Here is a 10,371-nt window from a genome sequence, read left to right on the forward strand (position 1 = left end):
GTTCTTCCCCCTGCAATACAAGCAGCATTCGCCCATAGAAAGGAAGATAAGGTCGAGGCTGCTGGCTTTTTGAAAGCACCGGCACCGCAAGAGCTGAACTCAGTCGACAAAAGCGAGGGAGCGACAAGCAACGGGGGCTATAAAAAATTCATGGCCAATAGAAGAAGGCACTGGGAGTCCTGCAGTATGTGAACTGCACTCTGGAAACTTTTTCTCTATTTTGCAGTCTTTTTTTTTTTCTTTTAATGTTCTCGAATGGATTCCAGGCTTTCCAAACTTTACTACATACATCTTTATTGTCGAAAAATACTGAGAGGAAAATCAAATAAGTCAGACAAACTGTGAAAGTGAATTTCAGTTTCAAATGCTTTTGCAGCCCTGGGCTGCAGGACTCGTTTAGATGTGCTGTGCATCGGAAATTAAACTATCAAGTTATTTTCACTCTTCTCTGTAGTGCTTTGTTTTCAACCAAACACGAGTTTTTGTGTTTAAGCAAATGTGAGTTTTCATTCTTTCCAACAAATGTTTTTCCTCAGTAAACATTCAAACAAGTCAAAACTGGGAAATGTGAGGTAAAGAATGATGACTCCACATAGAGGCAGTGAGCCTCATCTTGCTCCCAACGTCTCACTTATGGATGTTTGATCGCTTTGCATCACATTTCAGCTCTCTGAGTCATCCTTTTTAATGTCTAAGTTTAATGTTGTAATCAGTCATATTTTTAACCCAACCCGTCATCTTTTAACAAACCTAACCAAGAACTTTTGGTGCGTCAATCAAATCAAACGGGGAGGGAACAGACTGGTGACTTTTCCAGGATGTACCTGCATTTTGCCCTATAGTAGCTGGGATAGATTCCAGCCTCCTCATGACCCTGAACTGGATAATTGGAAGAAGATGGATAAATTGATAATCATTGAGTCACAAGCTGCATGTAACGTGGTCAACATGACCAAACCTAATATCTGGTGTCTGACAGACTGGGCCGAGTGTTTCAGACACTGCTGATGTGCTGGGATTTACCCACACAATCAGAGAATCATCTGAAAAAAGAGAAAATATCCAGCGAGCAGCAGTTCTGGGGTGAAAATGCCTTGTTGATAGCAGATGACAAAGGCGAATAGCCAGACTGCTTTGAGCTGATAGAAAGGCAAAAGTAGCTCAAACAGCCATTCGTTATAACCGAAGTATGCAGAAGAGCATCCCTGAACGCTGAATGTTTAAACAGATGGGCTACAGGTGCCGCTCCCGTAACAGGAAACTGGGGCTCACTAAAATGTGTTAATAGAAAGTTGCCTTGTATCAACAGTTCAGTTCAGCTGGTGGTGACGTTGTGGAGGGTATTTTCTTGGCACATTTTGGTCCCTCTTGTGCCAACTGAGCATCATTTAAAGCCAAAGTCCATCCTCTGAAGGCTGCTTCCAGCAGGACAACATACTTCACTGTATTCCAATGGCCTCCACAAGCACCAGATCTCAATCTACCTTTAGGATTTGTTGGAATGGAAGATTCACGTTATGGATGTGCAGCTGAATCTGCACCAACTGTTTGATCCTATATGTCAATATGGACCAATATGGATCTCTCAGGAAGGTTTCCAGCTCCTTGTTGAATCTATGCCTTGGAGGATTAAGGCAGTTCTGAAGGTAAAAGGTAGTCCAACCTGGTACTAGAAGGTTGCACCTAAAGAAGTGTGTAAAATTTCACTTACTGACACTTTTTCTACCTCTGGCAGAAGGTGAAGGTTTTTAAAACAGGACTATTTGCTTGTGGGCTTCAACACATGTCACAATACTGATGAGAGAAGAAACGTTGTGCCTGTCTCAGACACCAGCAGCTTTGGCAGATTTGCAGTAGTTGACACTCCTTGAATGAAAACAGGTTGGGGAGTTCCTGCTGTCGCATGTGCTGGTTCCCTTTCCAACTCGCCGACGTTCAGTGCAACAGTTAATAAAAGAGAACCGTGATCACTGTTATTAATTCCACCTGTGCTTTTTCTACTGTGTCAAGTCAAAATGTCTACTGTGAAAAATGTCTATTGTACCAGAGATGAATGACACAGCCAGATATCTTCTGGCCTTTGGTAGTGAATGGAGTTATTTTTATGTGTTCTCGGCACAAGCTGATGTATGAGCTACTTGGGAATACAGACTGTAATATTCCGGCTACAGTACATAAAAGCATATCTGAACATTTGGCAGCTGAGGGTGGTTGGTAGAAGAGCAGAAGCAGCAGAAATTTCATATCGTGCAGTAATTCAAGCAGTTTGTAGCGTGGAGTAAGCAGCAGCCTGAGCAAGCACTGTCAAAGATTGCTGGGCTGCTCTAAGATGAACTCTTAAACAGATAAAAAAAGGAAAGACTTTCATCTTTTCATGTAGTTCATGAACTGAAATTCAGCAGGTGATTGCTACTAATTTGGAAAAGAAATTGCCTGGTCACTACATGTTAAATCATACATTTTAAACAGTAAACTCGTCATACTTTATATCTGTATGTTAAACAGTTCTAGTAAAACTAGAGCCAGAAGGGGAATTGCCATGTTCAAATATGAGACGTACAAAGAAGCAACTGATTTGGCCATATTATTAAAAAAAGGAGGAGTATTTACTGAGAACACAAACATTCTTTTTTCAGGTACGAGTTTGCTAGGATGAGAAAGACATCTGCATCCAAAAGACAAAGGTCGCTCTTTCAAAGAAAGCCAATGTTTGAAGAGGAGTGAAAGACGCCATCTATGTCCACTGTGAACGACCATCTTTGAACAGAGGCGGTGGCTTACAACACCAACTGTCTGCCATCTATAATCCAGTTCTGAGATCCCTTCCCAGACACCCTTGGGCCATTTGACCTCAGGAAATCACATGATAGGGTGGGGCCAGGTTTCACAATGAGCTCACCTGAAACTTTGGCTGATTGTGACCTACACCCATTTTCCCACCTTGGCTCGTGTGATTAGGTAGAGGATCATGAGGAGGTCCATTGTCCCTCTTGGGGGACAGTTCCACAGGGCTTAAATCTGGGACTCTACACCATTTGAACTGAAGAAGCGTCTCAGGTGAGAGGTGAAACGTCCTCAAGCAACTTAAAAAAGTCCAGACGCTTTCCAAGTTCCTCAGACTACGATGACCTGGATGACGGAGAACCTTCACAGACATGACAAAGACATCCTTGCTTTCTTCTATATTTTCCCCTAAGCTATCTGCCTCCTGATTCTATCTGACTGGGCTGAAGGATAATGTTAAGCTCAGAAGAAGTAGTTGTACTATACTAGACATTTCAGCTGTTTGTACGAATACGATGCCACATGAGATCAATCATTGCATCCACATTTCCAAAGCTATTGTTTAAGAGTGAGAACCTCAATAAGGCTTCAAGTCTTGCAGCTTTATGACAGCATCCCATGAGGCATCTACACATAAAACTCAAAGGCCAGTGAGAAACATCAGCAGGAGCTTAAGCTGTAAGGTTTAAGCAGGTGTAGCACAGCTCCCCTGAGCCCAAGTGTCTTCACCAACAAAAGTTAATTACACATTTCTCTTATCTTCTCTACCACACCCTGGTGAAGATCTGTACACCAGCAGTTGAACCTTGATCTCCAGGTAGCTGTCAACTCCAGTATGCACCCCTCCACCACCACTACCACCACCTCTACCCCCGTAGTTAATTAATTGAACTAATTAAGGCTCCCCGTGTTAGTTCCATTGCCAGGCAATGTCCATGCCTTATCTCAATCCCACAATGCACTTGATCACAAGCTGCCGTGTTTGATACGTTCCAAAGAAGTGATTAATTAATTCATGAGCGGCGGGTCGTTAATACACACCACGTCCCTCTGATATCAAAGTCGCGGCGGTGAATGCACGAGAGGCTGCAGGTTGTGTGGAGGCGGAGTGAAAGGAACATGTTGGGAGCCACTCTGAAGATGAGGCCGGCAGGCAGGCTCAACGTGAGGGTTAAAGGGCGAAGCATTAGGCTGAACCTTTTGAAGACTTAAAGAAGCATCTGGGATCCTCTGATACGTCTAATTAATAATTTATTGTGAAGTTAATTATGCTCATTGTGAGAGAATGTATCCTGAATTTTATTCACTTGACTGAATTTAGAAACAAGTGTAAACACAGCTTTTCCAATACATCTGCTTCTTTCCCTTATCTTTAAAGAAGGCACAGTGCAGCTTTATCTGCTTTAGACCGCGACACGTTATAATTAGTGAGCAGGGATATACGTATATAACGGATATAATTATTCTGCTTATTGTCTATGGAAGTGCTCTTTCAAGAGCCAATCAAATAAATGGAGAAAAATAAGCAAGCGAACGATGTGTACATATCTATTTGACTTCTTTGTTGTGCCCCCTCAAAGCTTAATGCCACAATAGACCTAAAGAGATTCATTCTTCTCTCCGAGCAAAAGCAGTGCCTTTCAAGTTTCACTGAAGCTCCAAGACAGAGAAAATTTAAAAAAAGAATCCAGCCAAAGACACCCATTTGAAGATCAAAAGGGGCTGTATTGTGTGTATGTTTTCATGTGAATGTGAATGGGGGGCAAAAAGGAAGAGAGAGAGAAAAAGTGAGATCGCCGAGGACCATTAGCAACAGTTCCAGAGTATTTTATCAATCTGGTGCACTCCATCAGATGGTTAAGTTGGGATTAAATTGACTGATGATGTCTTGCGTGGGAAGGTTGCAGGTGACCGGACTGACCTCCAGACTGCACGCAAACCACTCATGTATGTACACATGGAGCTGATGATAAAATGTATGCATGTTGGAAGCATAAAGACAGACTCTGCATCGTTGTGTGGAGGCGTGCAGGGTGGATGGGCTAATCGGACATATTCCTCTGGATCCTTGGAGGGATGACCCCATCACCTGGCGGAGAAGACGGTTAAGTCCACTTCACAGCAGGGTGTGGGTCTCCTAAGGGAATGTTTGAATGTGTGTGTGTGTGTGTACCTGGGAGGAAACGTAAAGGTGAATGAGATGACAGCTGAAAGTCAAGTTCAGCTCATTAATTCTGAGCATTTAGACTTAAAGGAAAACGGGGAAAATACATCAAACAATTTAACTGATCTATATAATCATCATCCACACCGAGTGTCTGGACAGTGTTTGGGAAATATGGTCCAGAAGATACCATAGAAGACCTCTTTAAAAGCTCTAAAATACTCTATATAGATTGTTATCCCATGTGTGTTAATCAGGCATCAGGAAGCTTTAGGTCAGTGGAGCAGGGAATGGATTTTCTGTGGCCCTGACGGAGGAGACTCGGTGCATAATGGCTTCTACCTGTGGAGAAAATAACAAGCCAGACGGAACGGAGGAACATCAGCCAGTGATCTTTCATTCCACTGCAGACACTGACATCAAGTGAAAGCTTCTGCCAAAATGCTCCTGTTGGCTCGGAGAGGTTGACTATAATTAATTGATGAAAAGCGATTTTTTTCCCCCTCTTTTTTGACATTTTAATGCACTTAAATTATTTTTTTTAACTGCATTAAAGTATTTTTAAACCTATTAGTCAGTGTGCAGCACGGAAGACACCGGTGGCCTGGTTTGGCATCATTACTCTTCGACTAATGATGCGGTGCCTGCAAACTGGAAAAGTACATCTGTGACTTTGCCACTGCTTTGTTGTTGGTGATTGCAGTAACACAATGGCTTCCAATTAATAGTACATCTTCCACATATATAAATAAAAAAATTTTTATTATGAAAGAAAATGTGTAGAATGAGCACCCGCCTCCTCTTCACTGAAACATGTCTACATGCAGCACAGTGGAGGGTTTTGGAGGGCTTTAATATCCTTTAACACTAGAAGGAGTTCATGTTGACCTCCTGTCATTTCTAAAATCATAGAACTCTGTTAGAATAAAACCCTACTACCTCAGATTTCTCATTTTCCCCAAATAAGTTCATTTTCAGTTATATTTCAGACTCGTCTTATAGTGATTTTTCTCATGAATCTACATTCAAATAGTAACAATAATAAAACATAATACAATAGCAAGGTCAAAGACTGGCTTTGGTCAGGCGGGTAACCAGCAACCAAATGGTCACTACATGAAATATTTGGTGATGGGAGAACCTTACAAATAGAGTGGTCACACAGAAGTCATATTCAAATTCACCTGAACACTTCTTACACCAGGAGAAGCAAAATCCTCTGGTCTGATGAAATAAAGGCTGAGAAGATGTCCACAATTTTCAGCAGTGTGGTTGAGGAAGAAATTTTTTACTGGCACCACTGATACCATCCCTGTAATAAAGCAGTGACTGCTGGTCACATAGAGGGCAGGTTTAATATAAACATTATAGAATAATTCTCATTCAGATTGCTAATATCTCAGGATGTAAAGTCTGGGTCAAACATGTTTTTGCTTAGTCTCTGTGGAAAGTGATTGAAACCAAAACAGAAAAAGAAACGATCTTCGGTAAGACGAGTGCAACGTGCCAGTGTGTGATCTCTCCAAATGCACTCTGCATTCAGAGCGGAGAAGACCTAAAATACACCAGCAAACAGCTAAATCGTTGTTTGCTTTTCCATTTTTCCATCAGAAACCTGGAGGACAAGTATTAATCAGCCGTGAAATGAATTTATTAAAACTGTTTGCAGTTTTATAGAAATAAGCAATTATGAATCACGATTAAAGTGATTGATTGTAATGTTTGGCTTCTAATTTTGCGTTCAAAACAAAATAATAAAAGACAGGCAGAGATTTATCATAATGCAATGTTTAACCTGCCATACGGATTTCTGTAATTATTTCTCTCTGTGCAGTGATCACACAGTACTACACAGTAAGGGAATCTATAACTGCATTAAATATAAACATGGACCGTGCACACAGGTGAACGTGTGTAATAAGTTTGCACACACACACACACACACACACACACACACATTATCAACAGAACTAAGAGCGTGTCACAGCTTCATTTGAACTTCTTGTCGTTTACAGTACAGTTATGTTGCCGCACTGACCTCATGTTCATTAAAGACATGAGTGGCTGTCACTGTTCAGCTAGAATGTAGATATCATACTAAAAGTTGATTCTATTGATCTGGGCGGTGCGTTTTCATCGGGAGAAACATGAAGTCACCCAGTCCAAGTTTCCCCAACCTTATAAAGAAACATTTGCATGATGACCAGTACTAGCACCACTGATTAAGAATGGGCCGTGAGGTCAGTTTCATGATCATTAATATGCAAATTGCCATGACCACGTATCAATGGCCGTGAGTACCATTCACAGAGAGCTGGGAATGGCTGCAATCAAAGCATTGTTAAGATGGTGAGTGATGTACCCCTAAGCTTCCTCCTCGGGTCAAAGATGATCGTTGCTCTCTGTCCGAGTTGTGCACGTCTTCGTCTCTTAAAAAGTGAAGAGTAAAAATTTTGAAACATCTCAGTGTTTCGGCCACTGAGACACAACAAGCTGCAAATCCACCCATCCATCTTCTTCCACTTATCCAATTCAGGGTCTTGGGGGAGAGGGCTGGAGCCTATCCCAGCAGTCATAGGGCAAGAGGCAGGGTATGCCCTGGACAGATTGCCAGTCTGTTCCAGGGCTAATACAGCGAGACAGACAACAATTCACGCTTATATTCACACCTATGGGCGATTTAGAAGCATCAGTTTCACTAACTCCACTAACTGCATGTCTCTGGGCTGTGGGAGAGAGCCCATCCACATGCTGACTTTCCCTGTCTGTTGTGTGGCATTGTGCAGATTTCGTCAGCGCCTTTAGCACCTTTAGCTAAGTGATGCTTCAGGCCTGCGGCCCCTTTTAAAGCCCTGTAAAGTTGTGGGAGCTGCAAAAGACTCCCTCCATATATTCTTTTCATTCATCGCTGACTTTCAGCGAGCGTTTGGATTCATGTCACAGTTGAGCCATTAGCAGCTAACCTCACACATTACTTAGTACTCACTATGCTTCAGACTTGCACTTGCCTTGGGGAGCTTTGCATGGCATGACTGTATACATCTGTGGTGGGCTGAAGGTTGGCAGCTCTTGTACTTAACACCCACTCCTCTCCTTTACTGTGGGTCTCTACAGACACACAGCTATTTTTATTTTTTTGTGTGTGTGTGTGTGCACCCTAAGTTAAGAACCTTGACAGTAATCCATCTCACAGCGTCCCCAACCAGTTCCAGCTGTCACCTTTGCCTCGCCAGCAGCCACTGAACCACTCACTGGATTTAGGGGCCCTATAGATACCACTGCCACTCATTGTGCCCCGGTTCCACCATCCACTTGATGCAACGCACACTGACAGACACCAAAAGGCTCCTCGGTTAAAATAGAATTTCAATTTCACCGGGTTTTAGTGCGTGATAAAACACAGTGCCCTCTTCAGTTGTAGCTAAAAGAGATTAAAAAGGAAAGTAGAGTTGAGGGGGGCAAATATAGATCATGGCTTTATTAACTATGGCAATAGAATTCTGCATGCAAGAAGAGAGGTGGGTGGGTGAAGAAACGAGCATCTTGTGCTTTGCAAGGAATTTATCATAATGTACGCGCGGCAAGATCATTTGCCTCTTGACAGGATCATTACGAGATTCAGTGCTCCCACGACCATTACGCAATTTCAGCGTTCTTCCTCGGATGGAATTTTAATTGAATTAGCCCGGATGGTTACACATGGTGTGAACGATAACATTTTTTGCCTATCTGAGCTCATTGAATGCGCTGGCGGGCGGGGGGAGTGCTAACGGGTCAGGGCAAGCCAAGAAAAAAAAGAAGGGACAAGGTACTTTGGTGTCTTCTCCTATGCCTCTCTTTTCAGTTGCAAAATAGATGCCGTGAAAATCACTGGTCTGGCTGCTCTGAGCTGCCTGATGATCTGCTGTTGTTATACACTCAAAGCCACTCTTCCACGCAAGTGACCATGTAAGCTGAGGGCAACGCAAGCATGATGTATGGTTAGAAGGTAAATGTGTTAGTATTAGCACCTCCAGAGAATAAAACCCCCACCAGCAGCTCAAGTACAGTCCCGTAAGAATGATTAATGATGCCGGTCATGTTATGAAAGGCAGGGAGATGGAGAAGGGAAGGTATTGTGCTGACAAGAAGGTTCCTCTTTAATGTGAACATTTTGATCCTCAGTTCTTTGATACTAAATGACACAGCCTATTAAGGCGCTGGAATTAATATGAAGGCTGAGCATCAATTGAAAAAATGTCTACCATGGTGCTACCCAAGGTATAACAATTTTCAAGCCACATGAGAGGTCCTGCATTTTGCACTTGGAAAATTTAATAAAAAGATCTTCAATACCCACCCAAGCTTAAACGTTTTTAAAACTACTCTCTTTTTTGGCCTGGTTTAACACAATATAGTATTAAAGAGACCAGATTATCCTCACAAACTGTGTTAAACACATTGCAAATTGAAAAATACTGTAAAAGCACAGAAGACACAAAGGAAGTCGAATAAAACACAACAAAAATAGAAGAAATGTAATTAAAATTGAATAAACAATGGAAACAGAAAAAAATCCTAAAAGCTTCGAGAAGCCTCAAAACACAACAGCTAATATCAAACATGTATCTACAGTATGACGTGAATAATGTGAGAGTTTGCCAACTCTAGTAGCTCTGGTTTAGTTTTTAAGCATTTTTGGGAGACAATAAGCTAAACAGTTGTTTTATTATTTTGTGTCTTGTGTGCTTTTGCAGTACGTTTTTGTTTGACGATCTTAAGTTGCAGGACATTTGATCTCTCAGGGCCACCGTAGATTACTCCTGATGACATGAAATACATTCCTAAAATGATTCAGTACCACCAACAACTGTAATGATCCGCAATAGAAACACTGATCACTGTTAAAGGAGCCCCTTTTGCAAGCCCCAAAATGGATTTAACTTAACAGCGGCATCACACTAACCAAGTCAACATAAGCTTCCTTTCTTAAGGTATAAAAAGTTTTACACAAGTCAACAAATAGATCCTGATGTTTTCCAACTCAAGTAGTTCTGATGATGTGCAGAACTGTCAAAGATATAATTTTTAAACATGTGCAGGTGAATATTTACTGTAACATTATTGTGCTGCTTTCTGGTGCAGCTAGTGTGGCTCCATAGTGTGGTGAGGTTCCACATTTGACTAATAAGTGAAAGATCCTGTTTGATCCTGGAGGAGACAGAAAATCCCTTTGGGATTCATCAGAAAGGGCAGCTGGTGCAAAATTCTGCCAAATCAAACTACTTACTGACAGAGATGGGCAAAAACGCGTTACTTGTAACGTGTGTAATCTGATTACTTTTTTCAAGTAACGAGTAAAGTAAGGGATTACTATTGCAAAAACGGTAATTAGATTACCGTTACTTTCCCGTAGGAACGCTGCGTTACTGCGTTACTAAAAC

Source organism: Pundamilia nyererei, unplaced genomic scaffold (assembly GCF_000239375.1).
Source record: "Pundamilia nyererei isolate P.nyererei 1_Seehausen unplaced genomic scaffold, PunNye1.0 scaffold00042, whole genome shotgun sequence".
Classification (NCBI taxonomy): Eukaryota; Metazoa; Chordata; class Actinopteri; order Cichliformes; family Cichlidae; genus Pundamilia; species Pundamilia nyererei.